Below are 27,547 nucleotides of genomic sequence, written 5' to 3'. Positions count from 1 at the left end.
AAAGCAGCCACTGAGAAAAGCACACAAAGCGCGACACTCCCAAAAACGATACGTCCATCAGGATGAAGTGAATGAATGAAGAATGAATGGATGGAAATTAGTTCTCAGGAACTTTGTTTTTTAAATCTTGCTTTCAAAAAAAATTATTGCATAGAATTTTTTTAAACCATCACAATTACCTGTGACCACGATCAAAAGATTTTTGTAAAGTATTGGATTAGGTGATTAAAATGTTGAATCATGAAAAACTACAAAATAAGTATAAATGAAAAATGCAATCACTCTGACAAAAGCAGAAAGTGTGATCATTTCATCCTCAGGATCGTGTCCTGATCCCCTCATTTCATTCATGTTACTTCTGTTTGTTAATTTACTGCCTCTAACTTGATCCAAAGCAGCTGTTTTCCCACAAAAGAATCTTATCTTTTTCAGCAAGGGGAGTAAACTAGGGTTAAAATTGCAGCCAGAGACAGTCCCATCTCCGTGAAGCTTCAGGCTGGAACAGGCTATGAGCAGAGCCAGAAGCTCATAAAGTTGGTTTGAAGGTGGGATTATCTTGTTCTCTCAAGACCAGAGTCATTAGAACAAGGTGGAGGGCGGCGGCTCCCAGACAGCTCCACAGCCAGCAAACGCCAGACCTCTTTCCTCGTCCTTGGCTGCGATGAACTCTTCAAAGGAGACATGTGGGCCCCGGCCGAGGTCAGCTCTGCTGCTCCTCACCCAGTGACCTCTGGCCCAAGTGCACAGAAAAAGGGACACAGCCATTTAGGAGATCAAAGCCCCAGCTTTCCTCACTGCTCCTCTTGACTCTGCTCTGAGGAGGCTGAAGGGGCGGTTAATGAGGGAGGAGGTGGGAGAAAAAGACAGGGCATTTTAGCACAATGTGAATCATTGTGAATCAAGCAACACCTTGCTGAGGCCTCACTGGCCAGGTCGCTAAAACGTAACCAGCCATCTGCTTCTGTCACACCTGCTTTCAGAGACACCAGCCCCTGAGGAGAAGGCAGGGTTGCTACAGGTAATGAGATGAGCAGAAATGAAGTCTGGAGAGTGGCTCTGACAGACAGAACTGCTCTCTAAGGTCTCTCCTTCCAGCAGAAGCCTCTGACTCACTTCATCACAGCTGTCAAATCGGAGGTCAGAAGGAGAAGGGGCACCTCAGGGCCAATCCCCCTTCTCAGAGTTTTGCTTTCTCCTGCACTGATATCTCACAGCAGGAGCTTCCAAGCCTCCAGGGTGCTGATGTTGGTCACACAGTCTTCGTTTTGTTGTAGGGTCACCAGCCAACCCGGGTTACCTGGGTTGCTCCTTCCTCTTGTTCTAGCACTGAAAACTCCACTGCCAGGAATTTGCACGCAGGGAAAACCGGGACAGTGGGCCAGCCTAGCTGTGGAACAGCAAGTTTGCACAGTTTACTGTGCTGTCTGAGGAAAGGTAACTATAGTGGTGTCCTCCCAGAAAGATACAGCCACACCCTAATCCCTCAAACCTATGAATGTGACCTTATTTGGGGAAAAAAAGGTCTTTGCAGATGTAATTAAACATCTTGAGATCATCCTGCAGCATCAGCCATCTTTATAAGAAACAGAAGAGGAGAGGACACAGAGACAACTTGGAGAAGGTGATGTAAAAGCAGAGGCAGACATTGGAGTGAGCTAACACGCACCAGAAACTGAGCAACAAAAAGAACAGAATCTACCCAGGAGGCTTTGGAGGGAGCACTGCCCTGCCAACACTTTGACTTTTAGACTACCAGTTTCCAGAACTGTGAGAATAAATTGCTGTTGCCTTAAGCCACTCAGTTTGTAGTAATTTGTTATAGCAACCAAGGAAACTAATATAGAGAGCCGGGTATTTGAGTGTTCCCTGAGACCTCGACAAATTAAGATTTTTTCTTATGCGAGGACACTGGATGGCTATAGGTAGAACAAAGAAAAGTATGCAGTCCATTAGGCTGAAAAAGAGGTTTAAGATGAATCCTTAGTAATCACCAATGAGTTTAGCCTATTGACTTTTTTCATAAACATTTGTTGAATACAAATTTGCCTCAGGGAGAAAATTCTGACCTCCCTCAGGTATATATATATATATATATATATCCCCTCAGAACAACACATCCATAGGGTCTCATATTTTTGCCCAGTGTAGATATAGGTTGACCTTTCATTTTTTAAATTTCTCTCATGAATTAAACTTCCCAAGATAATTTCCCAAGATTAGAAATTCTTTCTGTCTGTCATAGAAGATTCAAGTCTTCTAATAATGTGGCACATATGAAAGGGGGATTGACTGTGACATCCGATTCCTAATTCTGGCTCTGGTATTAAACATCTGGTGATCTTGTGCAAGTCACTGCCTCTCTGGTCCTCATTTTTATCACCTATAAAATCAGGAGATTCCACTAAATTATTTCAAAAACGTATTTTAGCACTCAAGAAATACGGGTCTAAAGCCAGATTTCAAATGTTAGAAGTATCTTATTTCCACATCCAAAAAAAAATCATCTTTTTATAGCAAGAATTACATACGAACTTTTCTGGGTGAAATTACTTTTGTTTCAAGGTGAAGTCATCCCCTATTTTTGCTTCCTTTTATATATAAATAAATTTCGTTATGTATTTTTTTTAACAGACTGAGGAGGGCCAGAACATTTTATTCAGCAAAACGTTATGCTGAAGACATTACAGTTTATTTTTATTGAAATTCTTTAAAGGCTAAAAATGAGAAGGCAGAATTTTTAAAAAATAAATAAATAAAAAGAAAAGGGAGAAGGCAGAAAGTAAACCCATGAAATAAGTATGAAAGCAACACTAAAAGAGATAATGCAATTAGCATCTTAGCTCACTTAAAATGAATGGACTCACTACAGAGCACACCTCCAAACAACGCAACAAGTAGGTAAAACATCTATCAATATCCCCAGAGATATGGGAAAGGAGACTTACGTGTTCTAACTCTCCTTAGACCATGCCCACAAGGATTCGTCTTTAAAAAATTAATCAATTAATTAATTTTAAATTTTTTTTATTGAGGTATGGTCAGTTTACAATGTTGTGTTAATTTCTGGTACACAGCATAGTGTTTCAGTTATACACACGTGTGTGTATATATGTATTCCTTTTCATAGTCTTTTTCATTATAGGTTATTCCAAGATATTGAATACAGTTCCCTGTGCTATACGGTAGAACTTTGTTGTTTATCTATTGTATAAATAGTAGTTAGTATCTGTAAATCCCGAACTCCCAATGTAGCCCCTCCCACTCCCTTCCCCCTCTGTTAACTGTAAGTTTGTTTTCTATGGCTGTGAGTCTGTTTCTGTTTTGTAAATAAGTTCATTTGTCTCATTTTTTTAGATTCCACATATGAGTGATATCTGATGGTATTTTTCCTCCCCTTTCTGTCTCATGTCACTTAGTGTGACAATCTCCAGGTCCATCAATGTTGCTTCAAATGGCATTATTTTATTCTTTTTTATGGTTGAGTAGTATTCCATATATATATATATACACACTGCAATTTCTTTATCCAGTCATCCGTTGATAGACATTTAGTTTGCTTCCACGTCTTGGCTATTGTGGATACTACTGCTCTGAACACTGGGGTGCATGTATCTTTTCAAATTAGAGTTTCCTCCAGATACATCCCCAGGAGTGGGATTGCTGGTATGTCTATTTTTAATTTTTTAAGGAATCACCATATGTTTTCCATATGGCTGCACCAAACTACATTCCCCACCAACAGTATAGTAGGGTTCCCTTTTCTCTACACCCTCTCCAGCATTTATCGTTTGTAGACTTTTTAACGATGGCCATCCTGACTGGTGTGAGGTGATACTTCATTGTAGTTTTGATTTCATTTCTCTGATAATTAGTTATATTGAGCATTTTTTCATGTGCCTATTGGCCATTTGTATGTCTTCATTGGAGAAATGCTCCCTTAGGTCTTCCGCCCATTTTTGGATTGGGTTATTTGGTTTTTTGTTATTGAGTTGTATGAGCTGCCAAGCAGTATCTTACTGATCTCAGTGAGTATCTGCTACAACCCAGTAAGAGAAGCTAATTACAATTTGTCCATTTACTCATCTTTCTTTTCCTTCATGTTGCCCATCTAGCCCCTAAAGTGTAGAGCATGTGCCCCTCCCACGTGTGCCCACGCACTCTCACTTCCCTCATTATTGTTTCTTATGGAGCTACCTTTTTCTCTCCCATAGACTGCAAGGTCCTGGGTGTCAGTGGTACCTCGGTCTTCTTAATCACTGTGTGCCCAGCATTTTATAACCTTGGCTGAACCTATCACAGTGCTTTGCCCCACTACATGCCAGGCCACTGAATTAAAACAAACCACACCAAATACTTTCTCTGTGGACTCTCCTGGATGCATCTAGGTGAATGTGATCACTACACAAGCCGGCTTCACATGAAAAAGCTTGCCACCTTGTCATTCACAAGGTACCTCAAGCGCCCCTACTTTTCCAGCCCACCTAAATATATACATAAATAATTGTCCTCTTCTCCTGAGCACCCTGAGAGATGGATGATGGGTGTCTTCAGAAAAGCATTTTTCAACAAGTGTATCTATTACCTGGGAGGGGGATTAAGGACTCTCAATAGGTGCCTCTACCCAGAAATTCCTAACCTCAACACTATTGATACTTGGGGCTGGATAATTCTTTGTTGTGCAGGTCTGTCCTATGCACTGAAGAATGTTTAGCATCATCTCCAGTCTCTAACCACTCAGTGCCAGTAGTGAGCTCGGTTGTAACAACAAAAAATGTCCCTGAATATTGTCAAATGTCCCGGGAGGTGGGGTCAAAACTGTGCCAGGTTGAGAATGACTACTCTAATCTTTTCTCATGAGCACCTTGGGGGAGGAAAGAAATAGTTTATTAAATTATTGTCACCTTGAAAGCTACCAAGAGTCCTCTCTGAAGTGCATAGGTTTCAATAGGACCAAGGTGAATGAAAGGTGCACAGTAGAACAAAAACCCCAAACGTTTCTCCCATTCAGCGAGCTCCACCTTGAACCTGTCTTCCCTCCCCTCCATGCGGCCCCACCCAGCTCCCAGGGCGAAGTGGAGCGATGGCTGGCCCACCTCTGTGCTCTGAGCTTCCTTTGACTGGACAGACTTTTCTGCCTCCGCAAAGTGGTATAATACCTTCCTCCAAGAGAAACAGCATGTTTTATGACTGGCAAGTTTTATTTCCAGCTCAAGCCGGTTCATTTTCCTTTCTGGACACCCCACTACAGATTATCAGTAGTAGCAACTGCCTTATATAAAGGAAACAATCTTTGTCCCGAATTCAGTTATGAAGAATTCTCAATACGCCATTATAAACCACTGCTCCCAACCAACTGTATTTATTAGAAGTAACAGACAATAGATCACTGAATTCCACCGCTAAAAGTAAAACCCAACTCTCATCCTAAATTTCAGCATACTCTCTCCCACCACCATTAACCACAGAAATGAACAAACAACATGTGATTCTTTTTCCTTGTATCATTTCTCTTTCCACATGCCTTATCCTGATGAGTGTCGGAGAGTTCATCTATGAAAGGGCAAAACACAAATAGATAAATAAAAAGTTGAAAGGAGATGGGAGGTGAGGAAGAAGAGACATAAAGTGTCTGGATAATTTGCAAAGTAATTAGTCAGTCCTTGAGTAATCAAGAGCTAGAGATGCAGGAAGTGCCACACCGATGATGGGGAGGGAGGGAAATGAGCCAGTCACGATGGTGCTAACTGCAGAGGACAACAGATCCTCTGCAGGGGACCTTCTCAGCACCGCAGAACAACTGCCTCCCGTGTGTCCTGGCGTCTGAGAAACAAAGTCCACGTGAAGAAAGCAAATAGAGGCACAAGAAAGAATCCTTTCCTCAGGTAACTGGCTGTCCACAATTACAGTCATCACTGAAGACAGGAAATAAAACTGGAAATGACCACAGACGTTGCCAAAACCTCAGCCAGAATAAAACAAAGTCAGACGGCATGGAAGCCTTACATGCCTGAATGAAAAATGACTAAATAAAACCAAATAAAATGGGTTTTATCCCACAATAAAAATGGGTAAAACTTTTACCAAATTAGAGAAACTCCATCGTGATCAAATATGAGCCACATAATTATTACATGGAACAGTAAACATTTTAATTATATAATTAGATACAAATGTAAGGTTTTTGTTTTCTTCTTTTGTGTGCTTGTATTTTTCTGCTTTCATGGTCAGCAGCCTAATGTAGTGATTTAATTACCTCAGAGTCAGTCAGTTAAGCTCGCTGTCTGAAAACTGCCTTTTCATAATGCCCCGAACTGACCTGAAGTGAAACTCAAACTCACTCTTTGTGTCCAGGGCTTTCCTGACAACAAAAGAGGTATTGGTTCCCCTTTCCCCAGATACTAGCCCTGGGCTCACTTCCCAGTCCTTTCTCTTACTCCCCAGGTCTCCTTCTCCACCAGTTCCTTGCCCTCACCCCACCCTCCAGCTCATTCCCCAACCCCACCCCCCAGCAATGGAAAGGAAGGCCCGATCCACCATCTTATCACAGGGACTGTCCTGTATCTCTGGGCACACAAAATCCCTCAGTCTCTAACTGCTCCGACCTTGGCTGCTACATCATGCAAGTGCTCCAGGAGCAGATCCTAAGATCCCACTTTGGAGTCACATGTAAGAAAAGGAATCAGAAACATCTCCTGGTGAAATGAGCTGGGCAGTCCCATGGCTGTTAGAAGAACCAGAATTAGGCCAGGCGTCTTCAGCTTCTGCTTTTCTGACTCAGGTCCTACTACACTAAGGAGAAATACCTTCTCCAGGAAAGGGCTTAAATGGATAGAGGTGGATTCTCTATCTAGTGTGTCTTCATTGGTTTTTTTCTCTGCAAACCGCACTGCATATGACACACACCAAGATTAGAGCGCATTTGAGAGATCCCTGATACTTTGAGGGTAAGAACAAAGCTCAGAACCTCCTGTCTCCATTTTTCACACAGAACACACCGCCTTGCCCTCATCTAACTCAAAGTTATTATGCTGGTTCGTTCAGAGGGAGGTGATCAGAAGTGAACATCATAATAAAGCAATCATCCAGTATGGACGGGTGTTCTTAAGCACAGAGAGAAGGGTGGTAGGAACAGACAGACACGGTATTCTTGTTACAAACGATGCAGATCGATACACTCAGTCTCTGTTAAGATCTGATAAAAAGAGGTAAGGGGCCTAAGCTTTGGGGAGAGGGCATAGCTCCATGGTAGAATATGTGCTTAGCATGCCTGAGTCCCTAGGTTCAATCCCCAGGACCTCCATTTTAAAAAGTTCAAAAAAAAAAAAAAAAAAGAAAAAGAAAAAAGAATCTAAGCTTTGGCATAGCATAATTGGATGAAGTGAAACAAAAGCCTGTGTTTCTGTGGAGATTATTAAAGTGATTCATAAAGATGACAGACTCGATTTCTCTGTATTTTTTAGTGGATTCTTACCCCATTAATGTGGTTGTTGACAAATAAGAGCAGAATGAATTCCTAGGGACTCTTCCAACATAATTATTTGATTTCAGAAAGATGTTTTAACTGTTAAAGGTAGTTCAAGACTATATATTAAGATAATTTCAAACAAATACGGCTGCTTCCAATTGCTTTGGAAATTGTTATTGCTCTACTGCAGAACATTTATTTTGTACTTAATTGGTTATAAACTGCTGTTAAACTGCTTTTATTGGCCATTCAAGGCCATGCAATATGGCTCTCTGATAAGAACTTACTTGTACACACTTAGCTCTGAATATCCAAATATACGGCAACCCCTTTCTACCAAATGCTACTCAGCTTTTATCTATTTTCTCTGCTGTTTCAGTTAGAGGAAGTGTTGTAAGGATGTCTATGCCAGGTACAAGATGTGCATACTTCGGTGTGAAATCAGCTGAGATCAGGCACTGCACTGACCTAAGGAAATAGGATGGTGAATTTTAACTTTTAGGTCTTTGGCTACCTTTACCTTATAAAATAATTCAGCTTAAAGGAAATAGGGATTTTTTACAATTAGCATGCACTACTTTTGTAAAAACCAAGGAGTAAGTAAATAAATATGCAAAAAATAAATTCAAAATAGTACTGAAATGATCAGCAGTTAGACTCTACCGGCTCATTTACCTTTTCAGTCTCCCCTCCTTCCCTTCCACCCACACATACCCTCCCAGCCATTCTGGTCTTGCTGGTCTTCCCAGATCACCAGACACCTCATACCTGCTTAGCATTGCTCACACTGGCTCCGCTCCCTCGAGGACTGTCCCGTCCCTTTCCTGATGAAATTGCATTCATCCTCCAACACCCAGTTTAGCATCACATCCTCTATAAATAAATGTGCCCTTGATCTCTCCTGCAGCCGGCCAACCTGATACCATTAGAGCATGTCACCTTTTGTCCTGTGCCCCAGTTCCTGAGATCTTATTTCTGTTGTAGTACTTTCACCACGCCAGACTCCTTAAAGCTAAGTCCATTCCTCATTCCCATTTGTTTCTCAGGAACTCCCTTAGGGGCTAGGATGTGGAAGATCTCAAAAATATGGTTGAGATGGCTATAGCTAACACTGCTACCTGATACGTAGGAAAGTTGTTAAGACAGTAAATCCTAAGACTTCTCCTCAGAAGGAGGGTCCCCCCCTTTTTCTTCTTTTCTTTTTATTATATCTATATGAGAAGATGAATAGCTAAACCTACCATAATGATTTCACAGTATATGTAAATCAGACCATCATGCTGCATGCTTCAAGTTATATATTGGTGCATGTCAATTACTCCTCAATAAAACTAGGGGGAAAAGTAAATATAAAAATGTACTTATACGTGGAATACATATATATATATATATATATATATGTATGTATGATATGAAAAAAGCACCTAGCTTACCTCTTTTAGTCATTACCTAGAAAAATATTGCTTTTCACAGTGTTGCCATAAGTACCAAATCATTACTGCTGTTACTAAAATTTTAATGCTGTCTAATAATTTGAAATACTATAAATACATAGTCAAGAGTAGTAAAAACAACTATTTGATAATACTGAAAATAAAAACAGACAGAATTTTGAAAAAAACAAAAATATGAATGAGTAGCTAACCTGGCCTATAAGAAGTAAGTAAAATTTTCACCCCTTAAGTCAGCATGGCTAGGCTATGGTGCCCTGATGTTTGATCAAACCCCAAGCTAGATGTCCCTGTGAAGGTTTTTTTAAGATGAAATTAACATTTAAATCAGTGGACTTTGAGTAAAGCAGATTGCCCGATCAAATGAAGGCCTTAAGAGATAAGCACTAACTCCCAAGGAAGAGGGATTTCTGCCTTCACGTGGCCCCCAGACTTGAGCTGCAGCATCAGCCCTTTCCTGAGTTTCCAGCCTGCAGACTTTGAACTTGCCAGCCCTTCCAACTGTGTGAGCCAATTCATCAATAAAAACCAGTAAGTCAGTCAATCCCTCCCTCTATTTTCTCTTTTATACATATACATATGAGACAGAGATGATGATGTATGTATGTGTGTGTGTATATACACATATACTGCTTCTGTTTGGCTAGAGACCTTGATCCTGACAAACACACACCCTTAAAAACTTTAAATTTTTGTATTTTTGTATTATACTAGTCTAAACACCTGGCTTTATAATTATGGATGTTGCCATTAGTGCTTACATATAGTAGACTCAAAAATGCAAGTTAATTTGAATTCAGTAGAATTGAAAGAAATAAATCATGCAGATTTGGTTATTTGATAACCTGATATTTCTGCCTCCTTGTACCCTAAGGGGCACAAACACAGCAAAATAAGCTCAGCTTTCTGACTGACATTATGGAAATCACTAATATCTGTGGTCATCAAACACTTCTCTTTAAAATGAAGACACTGGAATAGATTGATGGGTCTCCAACCATGAGTTTCTAAAATGGCCCTTACTGGGGAAGGATAATTAGAGCCTGGCCCAGACTTTCCAGACCGCTTGCTGCAAGGCAACCTTTGGCCGCCACAGGTATCTTTATTTTAATGTTGTTCTTATATTATATCTTCTTACCTGCAATAAACCAAAGATTCATCAACATCGTTATTTTGATCCTATGAATCTTCCTTAGCAATTGTTACTGTCCCTGTGACTGTCACCATTATCATACCTGGGGACCAAATTTTAACAGGAATTGAATCTGAAGATGGAAAACAAAATGTAGGACAACCTGAAACCATGTCACATATTGAAGAACTGAAAGAAACAGAGAGGTATCATCTAGAAAAAAAGATCTGAAGAATTGTAATATGTAATAGGATTTTGTCTATACATTTTTTCAACTTTAAGACTGCATTAATTTTTCACGTATTTCTAGAAGACAAAACAAAGCAGTAGAACGGTATTACCTGGAGGCCTTTAAATACGAGAATGACTTATCCAACCAGGTTGGGGCTATTTTAACTGGAATGGGCTTCTTTGTAAGGCTGAAGACTCCTTGTCTCTAGATGTTTATAAGAGACTAGCCGACAACATTTCAAGTATGTATAGATGGTGTTTCGTTATGAGATTACACATGGTAATTTTGATTTTCCCTTTCAGTGCTAATCCCTTAAAACACTAAGATTTTTGTGAATATAGACAAGAAGATTCCCTAGGACAATGACATCAAGATTCACTAACTTCGTTCATGGTGTCTGTGAAAAGTCTTCCTAATCCATATGTCTGAATTCATTATACACTGTGTATACCACACACCCCTTCCCACTCCTCAGCAAAAGTGAGCATCTAAGTTTCAACTTAAAGTCTAAAAAAACCCAAAGCTTCTTTTCTCACAAATTTGCTTGTGACTAAAACAAGAAGGCCAAAAGGGAAACTGCAACTGAGAATTAGCACCACCTCTGGGCTGGCTGTCAAGAGCTGGAACGATGCATCCAGGAAACAAATATAACTGAGGCGTGTTGGGCACACGCCAGGGGCACTTAGGGGAGGAACTGAGGTGGCTGCCAGAAAAGCCTACCCTTGTACTTCAAGCATCTAGGGCCTCAGGGTAGCAGCTTGGTTCTGTGAGGTGCACACCAGGGGTAGATCGCCCGAGGGACCAAGCACAGAATGAGGCTCAAAAACAGACAATGGTGCCGCAGAGAGCGAGGCTAACCTCGATGCTGGCGCTGTGGTCTGAGCCGATGCTGATGGGGCAGCGGGGGTGGAAGACGAGTCTGGGATCAGCCCGCAGAGGGCGGATCCGGAGCTTTCCAGGGTGGTAGGTGGAGAAGCAAACAGCCACCAGAGTCTGAGTCACCAGGAACTGAGGACATTTTGAAATGCTGATTCCAAAGGAGAGGCCAGAGAGGATGATGGGACCTAACCTAAGGCCAGGTTGGAAAGGAGAAGGCGCCTTGGCTGCAGCCGTGGGAGGGAGGGAAGGAAGGAGGGACAGAGGGAGGGAGGGCTCAGGTGCCAAGCGGTTCCGACGGCGAACGCCCACGCTCCCACTCCCAGAGCAGTCCAGGAAAAGTCTTGGGCTTTTCTCCTCAGAACGACTTGTGAATAAAATGCAGTCGGTCCAGGAGGTTTCCATTTCATCCCCAAAGGCAGCATCCTATCCAGGCAAGTATTTGAAAAGCCTCTCGGCCCAAGCCCCCAGTGCAGGTAAAATGTCCGCAAAGGAAGCCTGGAAAGAGGTGGGCATTCCCCCCAACCCCTGACTCGGGCATCACGATCCATTGTGGTCTAGCACCTCATAAATTACCAAAGAGGAAAACTTTCCTCATCTCATTTGAAACAGTGAGGTGTATATGGCTTTAGCAGACCCAGGACACTTATCTCAAGCTGAGAGTGTAATTTCATGGTACTAATGTGTCTAAAGTGTTGCTGATTGCTTCCTATTTCTCCCCGTTAATGACTTTTGCACCTTTCCTCTGTTCCTTTTATATGGGCTGCTATGGCAGTTGCCCTGCAGGAGGCTGTTTAGACAGCACAGAGCCTTTCAACAGGCTGCTGGGAACTCTACTGGACACTCCAAAGATCTGGGCACCTCTTTCATATAGAGTCTTCATTTTTTTGGAAAAAAAAATGTCTTTTACCCTCCGTCAGTACATCGCTCCCTCATGATGACTACTTCTCTGGTAGTGGATAGATATTCAGGAAGCAAGTGAGCAAAGCTCATTTGCTGTTCATAAATTTCCTGGTGACTGAAACCAGCCTGAGAAAGGTGGTGAGGAGTGGCTCGATTTGAACGCATCAAAGAACACATCTTGGTTAGGCTTCAAGGCCAACGTGGAATGTCTTGGAAAGTGTGTTAGCAGTTGGAGGGTCATTTGAGAGCCTTTTCATCTTTACATTTTTAAAGCACCCTGTGCTTGCAAATTTTGGCAAAGTATTTTCTTCCCCTGTTGGCAAAGGTTTCAAATTTGAATGATGAAGTAGCTTTTTCCTTATTTTGTGGAGAAAAATAAACAGTGTGTTCCTCATGTCATCAGGGAGCATAATGTCTGAAAATGCCAGGCAGTGTGGGGCACACACAGAAAATGAACAACGCTGCTCTCCTCCACCCTCCCCACCAGCCTGCCTTCTCCTCTCTCAGTGTCAGCACGTCTGTTCTTTCCATTTATTCACCTTCTTCCAGCCATTGCTGTTCTCTGTTCCCTGCCCTTCTCAATGCACTTTAATTCTGGCAGAGGCAGGGCAGTCCTGGGATCGGAGAAGAGGCCAGACAGCACAAAAGCCTGGCCACTCAGCTTTGGGTTCCACTGAGCAAGTTCACCATTTCAGCCAAAGGTGAGTGTGAATGAGGAACGGGACAGAGATCCAAGATAGCACACGTGTGTCCGCACCGCTGTGACAGCCCAGGCTCCAGTCACAAGGCGCTTTAATCCCTCAATGGCAGACCCACCTAAGGAAAGGGATACCTGAAACTGGACCAGGAAATATTTGTGCAGGAGGCAAGGAACTTGATCCACCCCGCTTTTCTCAGTCACTCAGATTCTAATTAAAAACAAGGACAAGTCCTAACTTCCAAAACAGAGTGTTCTCACCCCCCAAGTCAGTCCTCCTGAAGTGTAACACAGGAGGAGTTTACCAGGCCTATCATTTCAAGATTCCTTTTTTGGTTCGCCTTCAGGAAAGTCTTCTCCTCAGGGTCCATGCTTTCCTGCTGCCACATCCTTCTTGTTAGGGAAGTAACTTCTGCAGCCTCAGTCTCTGGAGAAGTTAATCACCCCAGTTCATTTCATATTCATCAGACAATCAACTTCATCATGTATAGGTTTCATTCATTCTTCCAGTAAACATATATAAAGTGCCTACTGTGTGCCACACATTGTTGTAGGTGCTTGAGGTACATCAATGGTTCCTGCCTTCATGGAGCTTATATTCCAGTGGTGAGTGGGAGGGACCAGAAACACAGTGAGTAAGTAAACTACCTCATATGTTAAAAGGCAGTAAGTGCTATCAAACAACTGAATAAGGAAGGTCGATGGGGAAGTGGCAATAAAAATAGGGTGGTCACAGTGGATCTTATTGAAGAGAAGACATTTGAGCCAAGTCTTAAAGAAGTGAGGGAGTTATCCGAGCAGACATCAAGGAGAAAGCATTAAGAAGCAAACACCCTATGACAAGAGCATGCATAATGTGATCCAGGAGCAACAAGGAAGCCCCTGGGGCAGGAGCTGAGTAAGAGGGGGAAGGTAGAAGACAGTGAGGTCAGAAAGGGAACATGGGTGTTTCAGGTCCCCGTATGGACTTGGAATTTTATTCAGAGCTAAGTGAAGAATCATCTGAAAGTTTTTGAATAGAGAAATTGAACGACCTGGCTTTCATTTTTTAAAGAATCTCTCTGGCTGCCCTGTTGAGAAGAGAGAGAGAGAGAGAGAGAGAGAGTGTGTGTGTGTGTGTGTGTGTGTGTGTGTGTGTGTGTGTGTGTGTGTGTGTTTTGGAGAGTGGGTGGGAGGGTGAAGGAGAGGAGTCAGGAGGCCACTTAATCCAAGTAAGAGATGTTGGCAGCTCCACCAGCGTGGTAGGAGCAGAGGTGGTGCAAAGGAGTCATATTCTGGAAAAATTCTGAAAGTAGAGCTGGCAGGATTTCCTGATGGATTGGTTGTGAGATGAAAGTGAAAGAAGAGTCAAGGATGACAGAAATGTTTGACCTAAGCAGCTGCAGAGGTGGGAGCTATCATCAGCAGAAATGGGGAAAGACAGTAGGTAGCAGAAGCTGGATTGTGGAGATCAGAAGTTAAGTTTAAAATATATTGAGTTTAAAAATAAAATAAAATATATTGAGTTTAATAGATTTCTATCATATAATAATTACTACCAATATTATAATACTACTGTATGCTATCTTATTAGTTGACAGATCGTGATAATTGAGATTTGCGCTTTGTGCACATCTAGAAAAGATAAAAAGTCACAATTAAGAAGAATAAAGCTGAAAGCAGCCTAAGATCTACAGATAGTGATTCTATGCATTAATAGTACCAGTAAGTTTAAAAAGTACACTGTCTTTTCTGGAGGAGACCACTGGATGTTAGACAAACTCCTTACTTGAGGACAGTGACCAGCTTCATTCCCTCTGTTCCCCTGCCAGGCTCACACAGGATTTCCTGTGCACAGAGCATGGCTCACAGCCTACAGAAGGTGCCAGACCCAGAACACAGATCAGAGAAATGGGGGCTTTACCCCCAAACTGATAGTTTCCATACCAAAATGGTCCATGCTTATGCTGGAAGTAGTAGCAGCAAAAAGTCTTCACGTTAGATGAAACACAGAGTTTCTCGTGGCAGTCATATAGGAAGTGTCTGAAAGCTCAAGGAAAAACCTCTCTAGGGTTTGGTAGTTTGGTAGTTTGGGTGCTACAAGCAGGATGGAACAAAGAATATGTCTGGCTGTTCTGCCTCTTCAGCACACTAACCCAATCTTAACCAAACTGGAAATCAGGTCTGGGCTGGTGTTGCCCAGGCACTGAATTCACTGAAGAATCTGATGGTCCCTAGTGTGTGTTATTCCTGGAGCAAAGGACCCGTAGAGTACATTTTTTTCTCTTTTCTCTTTGGAACATTGGCTTCAGCAAAATAGATACTTGATTCTTGTCAAATAACTATGGAAATTAAACATAATTCCAGAGCTGCATTAGATCAAATAAGTGAATAAGTAGCTTTAAGAAGAGACCTAACAATCATGTGGCTCAAAGAGCAAAGAAATGTATTCCTCTCTTATCTAACAACTCCAGGGTCAGCATTTCAGGCAACAGGCAGCTCTGATCATTGTGGCCATTCCAGAACCCAGACTGATGGCAGCTCTGCCATCTTCCAAATTAAGGTGTCCAAGGTCACAATTCCTGGAGGAGGGAGGAAAGAATAGAAGTCGTCCACTTCATTTCTGCTCACATTCATTGGTAAGGACCAAGATACATGAGCAATCTTTGCTGCAAGGGGTGCTGGGAAATGCAGTCCTGACCCAGTGGTCACATGCTAGGTGTAGCTCTACCATTACGGAAGAAGACAGGAACCCAGTTTGGGAGGACAATTAGCTGTTTCCACTCCAACTGCATTCTTTACTGTGAGATGGACTGGAATGTATGCACAGAGCTACAAGGAAGGGAAGACATCTGTCTGAAGAGAACTTTGCTCTGTAAAACTGGTCTTATGACATCATTACCACCTCAGCTCTTCCTAACCAAGGTAGAGTTATGCAAAGAGTTAATCTGCCCTGAAATTCTCTAAGGAGAGATTTCAGGTTATCAGGGAGTTTAAGAACTTGATCTGAAATCAAGTTCATCTAATTCAAACACGTCACTTAAGACCCTAGGATCCTAGGATTCCAATTTATTTGGACACTTGACCAATATCAATGTGTACAGCTTGGGTAGCCAAAATCAGTTAGATATATCTGGAGAAACTACACACACACACACACAAAATAACCACACCAGCAATATCAAACATGTACTGACAGCTGGCTGAAAAACTTCCTTTTGTTATATTACTCACTCACACCAAAAGTCACTTGCCTGTGCACTGTGGACTAGAGGAGGCCTTAGTTTAACCAACAGTCTGAGATTAACCTACGCAGGGTAGCAAAACACTTGTACCCTTTACCAGAGAAAAGATTAGCTTATAATAATTGCTAATCTTTATTGAACGCCTGCAACATGCTCATTCTCTCATCCCAACCCTCAGAACTGTCCTGCAAAATCTTTATGAAGATATGGAAACTGATGGTCAGAGAAGTTAAGTTCCTTAGGCTCTTAGAAGTAAGGAGTGACTGAGCCAGAATTTGATCAGACTTTCTGACTGTAAAATCTATGCTCTTTCCTCTACACTACACTGCCTCCAACTGTGCTGGGAATAATTTGTGTATAAGTCACACGGGGAGACCAAGGAATATGTGATAAATTGGGATTATCTTGCAGAGCAGAGGTTAGATTATTCTGTGTGGTACTAGCAGAGCCAGATAAAATGGAAGGAAGGCACTGTAAAGTAGATTTATGTTGAGAAGAAATTAGAGCTTTCCAACAGTCCCAGCCATCTGATAGGAGTGTCAGCTTCACACATGGAAGTGAGTTCCACGCTGCTGGGGGTATCCAGGCAAAGGCTTGGCAAACAGTCTCCTGAGTTCCTTGTAATGGAAAGTAAGTTCAGCGACTTCAGAGGTCCCTTCCAATTCTGTGGTTCCTCTGCTCTAACTTGTATATGATGTCATTTTATCTTTTTTGAAAACTTTTTACATACTTAGGATAATCACAATTTTACTTATAGAGACTTAGATAACTGATTATCTGCTTTCTGAACCCGTTTTAATTCCTGTCAATGATTGTAGAATATAACTGAGAAACAGTGGAGCATATAGGTTGAGAGTTCATTTTTGGAGTCAGATAGTGGGCCCAGTGATACCAAAGCTTACTAGCTGTGTCATTTAAGCTCTTTAGGCTTTGGTCTCCTCAACTGTAAATGAGAGTAATCAAATCTCTTTTACAGTGTTATTATATTACATGCCATATTATTTATAAAATCCCTGGCATAGAACTTTGGGCATGATAAGGACTCAATAAATGATGACTTTTAATAAATAACAATAATATACAATTCAGAGAGCAATGAATAATCTTAATCACACCTCTAGTCCCAGAATTCTTACCCTTCTCTTGGTAGACAACTATCCGTAAATGTAACAGCTACACACACAACATACTACCATCCTCCGAGGTGCTTGATTAGTTGGTTGGTTCAAACCCAAAGTTCACTTGGGTGGCTTTACTGCCCTCTCCCCATGGGAAGAAGTGTGGCAGTGAGGATGGAAAGGGAGGAGGGTCGCCATCCTCCCTGCCACCAGTGAATATGTGAGAAGATCTTTCTCATTTATCACTTCTCTCAGGGATCAGATGTACAAAACCACCTGGCCTAGAGTGAATAGGACCTACAGCTCACTCCCCAGGTATACCTGGAATACGCCACAACCTTCAGAGCTCCACGCAGCCTGCTCTAGCTTTTGAGACAAGTTGATATAAATGTCAAGTAGAAATGTTTAAATGCTGAGAAAGACTAGTGGAACACTGCAATTTTGCTGAAAGTTTAAGAATATGTGTTTATATCTAAGCCTGTTTGAAAATTGCCATATACTATATTTTTTATTTTGTTTTGTTTGCTTAAGGTGTAGAATTTTATATGCACTCTAAGATACATAATTTATATGCTAAAAGTATTTGTCCTTTTGGTGTAGACACATTTGAATTATTGGAAACCTCAGAGGTACCATAACTGATGTGTGATATGTCTCTAACGATTGGTATAGAATAACACTTAACACTTATGAAGGATGTGGTATGTTTTAGGAACTATTTCAGTACTTTGTATGCATTGATTCATTTATTCCTCAAATAATTTATGAAGAAGATGCTCTTATAATCCATTTGATAGATGAGGAAGAATGCACAGGGAGTTAAATAATTCGCCCTGAGTCACACAGCTACAGTCAGAGAGAGGATGTGAACCCAGGCAGTCTAGCTCCAGAGCCTACATAATGATCATTATTTCTGGTTATCTGACTCTGACCAAGACCCAGGCCAGATTTGCAAGGGGCAGCTAGACAGAGGTCCCAGAGGACCACAGCTGCAGCCCTGGCTTTGCAGTTGGTTGACTTACAACATGCACTCACCATGCCTCATAGCACCTCATGGATGACTCTTGATAAATTGACTCTAGTGTTTATATGTTTAGTCTCCCCAAATACACGTCACAGTTGCTCATCTGTCAGTTACATTATTAGTATGTTCATAAATGTCAGCCTCCATTCCTCTACTGAGCTCTCCGCAGGCCTCTCTCCCTCCTCAGTAATGGTGCATTATAGCAGTGGGGGCCCTGGGTCCAAATCCTGTTTCCACAACTCATCATCTGTGTGACGTTGGCCAAGTGACCTAACCTCCTAGAGCAGCCACATCTGTAGACTGAAAGTGATGCTTACTGATAGGGTTGTGGAAGTTTAAGGTAATGCATGTAAAGCATACTGCCAGTTCCCTTTCCCCCAGGGCCTAACATTTAGGCTCTGTAATTCCTGGTTTCTGAACTGGATTTGCTTCTTGCCACATACGCATGTTGGAAAAACACAGAAAATGGCCATTTAATTTTACTTTCAACATTATTTCTTAATGTGGAAACATTAATATTCTTTGAAAATCATCAAATTTCAGGAAGGACATTCCATGATGATGCTAGGGTCTCTCCATGAAGCTCTGTTAAAAATCTCTCTCATATAAACTGACTTTATTAAAAATTGCAGTAAAATACACATAACCTAAAATTCACCATCTTCGCCATTTTTAAGTGTCCAGTTCAGTAGTTTAATACACTCACATTGCTGTGTACCCATCTCCAGAACTCTTTGTGTCTTGCAAAACTGAAACTCTATACCCACAGAACAACTTCCATTCTCCTCTTCCCCAGCTTCTGACAATACCTTCCTACTTTCATCTCTATGAACGAGAGTACTTCACGTGAGTAATCAGACAGTGTTTGTTCTTCTGTGACTGGCTTATTAACTTAGCATAATGTCTTCCATGTTGTAGCATATGTCAGGATCTCCTTCCTGTTTAAGGCTAAGTAATACCTCATCGTGTACATACACCACTTTTTGTGTTTATTCATTCATTTGTCAATGAATACTTGTGTTACTTCCATTTTCAGCTATCATGAATAATTTTGCTATGAACATAGGTATAAAAATATCTCTTTCAGACCCTGCTTTCAATTCTTTTGGGTATACAACTGGAAATAGAATCACTGGTCATATGGCAATTCTATTTTTAATTTTTTGAGTAACTCCCATACTGTTTTCCATAGCAACTGCGCCATTTTGCATTCTCATCAACAGTTCACAAGGGTTCCAGTTTCTCCTCATCCTCACCAACACTTGTTTTTATTTTCCAGTTTTGTTGATAGTAGCCATGCTAATGTGAGATGGTACCTCACTGTGGTTTTAATTTGCATTTCCCTAATAATTAATGATGTCTTGAGCACCTTTTCATGTGCTTCTTGGCCATTTGTATATCTTCTTTGGGGAAATGTCTATTCAAGGCCTTCCTTTGTCCATTTTTAAATTAGATTGTTTGGGTTTCTTTTGTTGTTGAGTTGTATGAGTTCTTTATATATTTCTGATATTAACTGCTTATCAGATATATGGTTTGCAGACATTTTCTCCCAATCTGCAGATTGCCTTTTCACTGTTAATCGTGTCCTTTGACCCACAGTGCTTTTAACTTTGATGTAATCCAGTTTATCCGTTTTTCCTTCTATTGCCTATGCTTTTGTATATATATATAAACAGTTTTGTATAGGTATACAAAATTTTCTGCAGAGGGGTAATAAGGCAAGAATCACTGCCTCTTTCCAGAAGGTCTGGGAATCCAAAACCTTTGCTTCAAACATTCCCAAGGGAGCCTTGCAGGGCTGTGAGTAAATAAACAGAGCAAACCCTGTTGCGGGAACACTACCAAGGCTACTAGGCATAAAATTGGAATCTCTTGTTTGTTTATTTGGCAGCCTGTGCGTAGAAGCCAGAGGGCACTGAGATGCCAGGCTCATGCTTGAGAAGCGCCTGCAGTTCAGCCCAGCCTGCCGTCACCCACAGGACGGGCAGCCCGTGTGGAGGGTCATGTGTCAGTGACTAATTACTAAGAAAAGCAGCTCTCTGAAGGGCTGATCAACACGTCAGGGTCAAGATGCGTCACATGGACATGGAGATGCCTCTGCGTGTGTGTGCACTCATTTTAAGTACCTATTAAAATCTGTCAAACATGATCACGTGTCTTTAATTAAGTGCTTGGGCCAGTCTGTATGCACACATGTGCAACTGTTCATTTCTACCCACTGTAACTTGATAAACATTTTCTAGGGAATTTCATCTTAACTTACTTACCTAAGCAAAGAAATCAAACACACGTTGAAAGAATTTTTTCCTTTGCCCACTCTTGGTATTCCAGTAAACATTTTTCTATTTCATACACATAAAATTCTCTCCAACTATTTATGCAGCCAAAATAGGATTTAGACTCTAGAGGTGGGTGAACTGTCACTTAACTGTCAAAAATCTCTAGTGAACTTTGTTTGTTCCAAATGCTCTGACTAGCATTTTGAAACAATGCACTGTGTCTAGCACTACTTCTCTTAATTTTTAATTTCAAGGGGAATTTAATCCATCTGGTTCTGATTCACTTACTCAGCTCATCAAAGTAGTACTTTGTAATTGATGTTGGTTGTCCAGGATGCCTTGTGGGTTTTCAGGTCCTTAAAAAGATTTACCCCTGCCTGCCCGTCTGCCCCTCCGCAGCACTGGCCATATCAAGAAGTTATATTTTATTTACCTGACATAGTTTCAAATGACCAGAAGTGAGTATTTGACCAAACCTCAGTGCCTGCAGCCCTCCATAGTCCGATTCTGGAGTGTGATAAAGAGCAGTGCCCAGGGTGGCACATCTCTGGGGGCTGTGCGTGCTCAGAGGGGCCCGAGTGCCCAGGGGGCAAGATCACACACTCTGTGCTGTCCCCTGGCTCAGGGTCGGTGACCACAGTGGATATCCCTAGGTGCTGGGAGCAGAGTTCTGAAACCGCTTTCATCCAGCACTCACACACAGCACCACAACCACTGCCACGCCCATAGCACATGCAGACATGAACGGCCCCGGGACAGGCTTTCTCAGCATGCATGCAGTCTCTTTATGATTACTTCAAAATGAGCAATAAAGCCTGGCTGTATCAGGAAACTGATATGCTCTGCTGCTCTGACCTTCCACATCCTACCAATAGGAAACTTTCTACCATCTTCTCAAAGCTCAGCCTTTCTCACAGTCTTTCAAAGAAGATCACAGAATGCTCACATCTCTCTCATGATGAGAGGAAATTCGTCTATAATTTCCAAAAAATGCTGCAGAATTTTAGCGCCGGAAGTGGTCTTTAGGATCACAGGATCTTGACCATCCATGTATCTGCAAATCAGAAATTGTCTGTTTTATTTCTGTATTTGTTCTTTCTTTTAAATATTAGTGACATATAGTTATGGCCTTAGTTGGTTTCTGCACCCAGTAAACCTTTGCTGAGCACCTCCCTTGTGTTGGACACCCGGGCAGGCCCTGAGGCTTCCAGAAGCCAGGCCTGTCCTTGCAAGAGCACTCCCCGCCCAGCAAAAGCTATCAGCTCAGAGTCCTTTCTCCACTGATGCTGCGTCCTTGTGAACCCACAAGAGATGTCAACTGCACATAAGCAGAGTTCCAGGGGTTGCCAGATTGTTACAGACGACTTCTGAGAACTCGGTTTCATTCCCAAGGCTACCATCAATAACGCTTGCCTGACAGCCCTCTTGTTTTGATTTGTGAACTGTAGCTCTATTCGTTTTCCTACCCGACCAAGTCTCTTTGGATGGCATTTTGGAATTCATGGGAAATAAAGAAAACCTATATTGATCTATGTCTGTCGATGAACTCTATTCAGCTCAAAAATGAGCATTCTGCCAGCCAGCCCAGACCCCCACCCTACAGAGAGCTGCAGAGAAACTTCACGGAGAGTGGAGGCAATGGTGAAACACTTCTTAAAAAGAGGTCAACTAGCCAGAAAAATTCTTTCTTCCTTTTATTTTTTTTCTTAAAGGGCTCTATATTTAAGCTTCTGAAAACTTAAGAGTCTGAACAGAAATAAAGAGTCAGTGTTAACATGCCAAAAAAAAACCAAAAATAAACCACATGAGGGCAAAGTAGATAAGAGGTAAAGGGCCACCAGCACATTACACACAAATGCTTCTTGCTTTCTCTTAAAAACAGTCTCTTCAGCTTAAAATCATTCGTCTTTTGCAACATCAAAGACCAAATGTATGAACATTTAATGTCATCTCTAGGACTCTGAATATCACAGTGCCTCATTGCATCTCGACAATCTGCATGTTGAAGATTTTACTGGTGCTTTTAGGTTGTAACGTGAATATGGAATTCTTAGACGTGAGAAGGTAATAAGCCATTACTGGCAACTTTGTCTTTGTGTTATTTACTTCAATCCGTTTATAGAAATAGAAAGCTTCTTTTCAAACCGACCTTTGCTCACTTTTCCCTTTCCTTAACTACTGCGTTTTACTATCATACCACAGAGGAAACGTTTTCAGGCTACTGATTCACACTGTAGTGAGGTCATCTGAATTTTTAGGACCTTAAATAGGAATCAGATTGTGAAAAGAAAGAGCCTAGCTCATACCAGACAAGCCGAGAGCTTATCTTACCAGGACATAGGCTCCCCAGTGGGTGGAGGAGATGGCCACTGCCGCCTTTCTTTCCTTCTCCACCGGAGTTAAGTAGATGTGGTTAGTCACCGTGTAAGGGAGCGTGTGGAAATCTAAGTATTCGAGTTTATGTGTGGTTTCCAGGTCTAAATCAGCCAGGCAGTCATTTCTCTGGGAGCCCCTGTAGGCACTAAATTTTGCACTCACCCACCAAATGGGTACACTTGCCCCTTAATCTGTCTTCCTGCAGGAGGGCTCCCCTGGCACCATCCTCCCTGAACCTGGGGCCAGCCTTTCCCTGCAGCCCCGTCCCATGAATTATGGCCTGCAGTGCAGGGGGCTGAATAGAAAACAGCCTCCAGAAACCCAACTGGAAGGGCTGACCGGAATTCAGCCTAATGTGGAGAATGGCAGGAAAGCTTCTATTATTCTGCTTCATTCTATCTGCTGTGGGGCAGCACGGCGCCTGGAGTCTGACGGAGCTTAACTCATTTCCCTGGATTTCCGAGTCACAGCCACAGTGCCTACTAAAGCCAAATATCTCACTCCTGAGGCTCACTACACTTCCTGATATAGGATGCACTTGCCTGTCTCTTGGTGACCTTAAACACTAATAAAGGAGTCATAATATGACCTAGACAAGACTTGGAAGCCAACCAGAATGCAAATGATTGACAGCACTGCTTTCAGCTATCTACTGTTTGTCCTGACACTTTGGCGTGGTTCTCTTTATTATGACTGTGGGAGTAGGAAGCTTAACAATACATTACAGGCATTGCTTTCCACTTTGGTGGAGGTTAATCCTAAGGCGTGGAAAAAGAAACTCCATGTTACAGACTGGAAACCCACAGGCACCAGCAACAATTTTTGCTCTCTCTTCCCGTGGCTTACTAGAAGGATGACGTGGCACTTTGGAAACAATTCTTGAATGTGAATTGTCTCCAATTCTGGGTACAGGGTAGATCCACAATTAAAATATTTGCTCCAATTACAGTCAGGACTGGGGAGATTATTGGAGTCATCTCTTAGGTTTGCTGGTTGTCATGTTTCAGTGTCTCTAAGCTCAAATTCCTCTTTTTTTGAGAAATTTTTTTTAAATATATTTCCCTATTCCTATCCCTATCTACTTAATATATTTAGATTCAGATGGCCAACTTATATCCAGCTGGACAGAGAGGTAGGCTGCCAAAATGTTGGTTGCCCTTTTGTATTTGGAAAGTATCGACTGGATAGTCAACTTGCAAGGTGTTCTTGTGAAACCTGCCCTGGCAGTTTCAGTCTGCCATCCTCAAAGACCAGTGACCTAAGGTGATCATCACAGCCATGACTAGGAATGGTCATCCTTCCTACCTGAGCAGAAAGAAATGGGATCAGATTCCTCCACCCAGGGTACCAGGGTCAGAATGGACCAGCACATTATTCTCCATGATAACAGCCCCCAGCAGGCAAGGGTATGCTATGAGTATCATTTCTAATGTATTGCCTTAAAACTTACATTTCTGTGTTGAAGAATCCCTCCCCTTCTTTTTAATCGCTTCTATTAGATTCAGATTTAACTAATACTTTTGAGTTCCCACTATGTGCTGGGCATTGTGTTAAATTCTTTCTTATATGATAATATTAATAATAAATACCTTATATTTATTGAGCTTTGTGCATGCCGGGCACTGTTGAAACACCTTACATGGATTAACACATTTAATTCTTGCAACAATCCTATGAGACGTTTTATTTCATTTACCAAGAATAACATTATGGGGGATGGGGAGTGGGAAGGGACACACTGGGATTTCAAAATGTACAACAGATAAACAAGATTGTACTGTGTAGCTCAGGGAAGTATATACAGGATCTTATGGTGGCTCACAGCGAAGGAGAATGTGACAGTGAACGTATGTATGGTCATGTACAACTGAAAAATTGTGCTCTACACTGGAATTTGACACAATATTATAAAATGACTATAATTCAATAAAAAATAAGTTTAAAAAAATTTTTAAAAAAGAATAACATTATGGATTTATATGGTGATTCTTACTATATAGATGATAATTCTAAGGTTCAGAGAATTTTTAGGACCTTGCTCAAGGCCGAGGACAAAGAACCAAGATTCACACCTGAAACATTACCTATGTATAGCATCCTCCAGCCATCTTGGCCATGTTGCATAAATCCATAAGAAACCAACTTTAATTCTAGTGGATGGGTGCTACATCTAACTAATACTTAGAGCCGGGTTGTTTCTGACATGTAATACAGATTTTTTTAAAGTAAATCTCTGAATTATTCTTCCACTGGTCTGTTGTAGACTGATACTACTAATACACAAAGAAGTTAACCTGATACAGCATCTGAACACAATAGAATTGTAGAAGAGCAGACTCAGCCATCAAATAGAAACCATGGTATAAACATACTTTAATTCTCACCTCCTACAAGGTTGCAAATTCCATGTCCTACACAAACAATTCAAGCAAAACCGTTGTTAGCACCTCTGGAACTTACTTCAATTCATTTGCTGTGTTTGGTTACTCACACTTTGGTTATGGAAATGTTATAATACATTAGTGATCTTCTATTGAATGGATATTCCCCAGGAAATAAACTGAAACAAGAAGCTAAAATGAGGTCTCTAAAATTATTTAAATATGTTCATGTTCAAAGGGCTTTTCCTTTTACTGTCCTTTATATTCAAACCTTTTTCCATAATCCTTTCTGCCAAAGATTATTCTCCATCTTTTCGTTCACCTTTGAAGATTCTCCAAGTTCTCTGTTTCTTCTCAAGTTGTGAAGCTCAGAAATGGACATAACTTGCCAACACTGAGTAAGACATGGAGTCTATTGAGAGATCCTTTCCCGCCCTTCTTATGTTTTAAATTCTACTCTAACACATTGCCTCTTTAGCACAAAAAATAATCTCCAGGTTTTTATTTATGTATTTATTTTTTGCAACCCAGATTAAAATATACATATATGTGGCCTGATTTTCTTCTTAAATTAACCACTTTGCCTTTCTCCCTTAATCTCAGACCTGGGTGGGCTTTGTTTTGGCCTGTCCCTCACTGTGGAGGTGTCTGCATCCTTTGTGTTTGCTCTGTTACCCTGTCCAAGACTTTAATTTTAAATATGATTCCAGGATCATAACCTGTACAATAAACTACTTCTCCAGGATGCTACAGTGACCTGGTAATAATGCCCCTCTTTGAGTATGTTGTACCCCAGTCCCCAAATGTAGCTGGTGCAAAATTTCATATAAAAATAACATCATCTGCAAAGTGCTGCGTCAATTGCTTTTTAAATCAGCAAGCTCCTAACATAAATTTGATCTCATTTCCAGATGAGAAAAACTGGGCTGGATGAAATTGACTGCTTCAGTGACGTAACCAATCCTGCCTCAACTCCACTCTAACTAGAGAGGGAAGCAGAGGCTTCATAAACACATGGGATTCCTCGTAGCTCACCGAGCCTGGGGCTATTGGTTTTAAGCAGGGCTGCTCTCCACTGCAGTATCTTGAATCTCCCAGAGTTGGCTTTTTCCAAGAGGCTGATTCAGACACAGAGTCTAGTCTTTTTCTTCTTTTTTTTTTAAATATGCATCAGGAAGAAAGCCCTAAGTTCTCTTGCAGAAATGTCACCAAAATGTTTCCTAGTGATTTCTCAGCAGCTATTTGTCCCTGACACAGATTTTTTTCACTAGCATTTCATTAATGGAAATGCTAAGCTAAATTTTTAGCCATCCTTGCATGCTTTGATAATTAATCAACCTACTTCCACTATTTCTGGTCTTGGTTATATGAATTATAGTGAGGAGGGACGATTAAACCATTATAAAGTACAATAATTTTTTTCAGTTTTTGCATAAAGATTATTCCAAGGGTAAATAGAGATTTCTTATGGATTTTAAATTATTTATAAACAATGAAATAACAATATCCTTTTTGATTTTCAAATACATTACTTAAGCCAAAATGGGGTCCCATTTTTAGTTTTTGTGGATGCTTGACTTTTGTTCCATTTGTTTCAGACGGTGATTCATGAAAAGGGTAAGTTTTTTTCGAAGTAGGGAGGGGGTTTGATTGCATTTTATTTCCTCCAAAGCTTATTAGTCTTGGGAATAAAAATTCTATACTTTCCCAGAAAAATCTAAGATGTTTGGCCTAAAAGAAGCTTCAGAGATGATCAATATCAGTATTGCTCAGAGGAGCCCTCAGGGCTCCTCAAACACACCTGAAGACAGGGGCAAGGGAAAAAGTCAGTGCAGGCGGGGATGGGGAGGGTGGAGATGGCTAGTATGGTCCCCACTTTTGATCTGTGTCACACATCGGACTTCTGTGCAAGGTTTCATGTGAAGAAAGCTACATGTGCTACCTGGAGTATTAATAATATTGCTAACAATGAAAAAGACTTGAAACCCAATAGTCAAATGCCTAAATTTTATAAGTGAGGAAACTGAAGTTCAGAGAGAATAAATGATTTGCTCAAACCAACATAGTTTGGAAAAAGTTGGCAGACTTAATGATTCTTAAAAATTAAAAGGTTATGTTCAGTTCCAGCAAAATTTATCAAAGGCCTACCAAGTGTAAGGTACTATGCTAAGCCCCCAAGGAATAAAGAAAGTAGCACAGAGCCCTAGCATAGAAACCTAGGGTAAAATGCTAAGGAGTACTAGAGATCATCCCATCCAACCTCTTTGTTTTAGAGTCAGCAGCTTTCGCAAAGCCACACCTCAAGTTAATGGCAGAATCAGGACATGAATCTAACTTTTTTACGCCCATTATGATGCACTTTCCACCATACCATGATGTCCCCAAACTT

General features: G+C 41.3%; 1 long non-coding RNA gene across 2 annotated transcripts in view; it reads right to left on the bottom strand.

Annotated features, from left to right (window-relative positions):
* Positions 1-27,547, bottom strand: part of LOC141578358 (uncharacterized) — a 168,991-nt gene that overhangs the window by 25,102 nt on the left and 116,342 nt on the right. The gene's annotated exons all lie outside the window — the stretch shown is intronic.

The sequence above is a fragment of the Camelus bactrianus genome, chromosome 8 (genome assembly GCF_048773025.1).
Source record: "Camelus bactrianus isolate YW-2024 breed Bactrian camel chromosome 8, ASM4877302v1, whole genome shotgun sequence".
NCBI classification, from domain to species: Eukaryota; Metazoa; Chordata; class Mammalia; order Artiodactyla; family Camelidae; genus Camelus; species Camelus bactrianus.
This window is presented reverse-complemented; position numbering and strand designations above follow the sequence as displayed.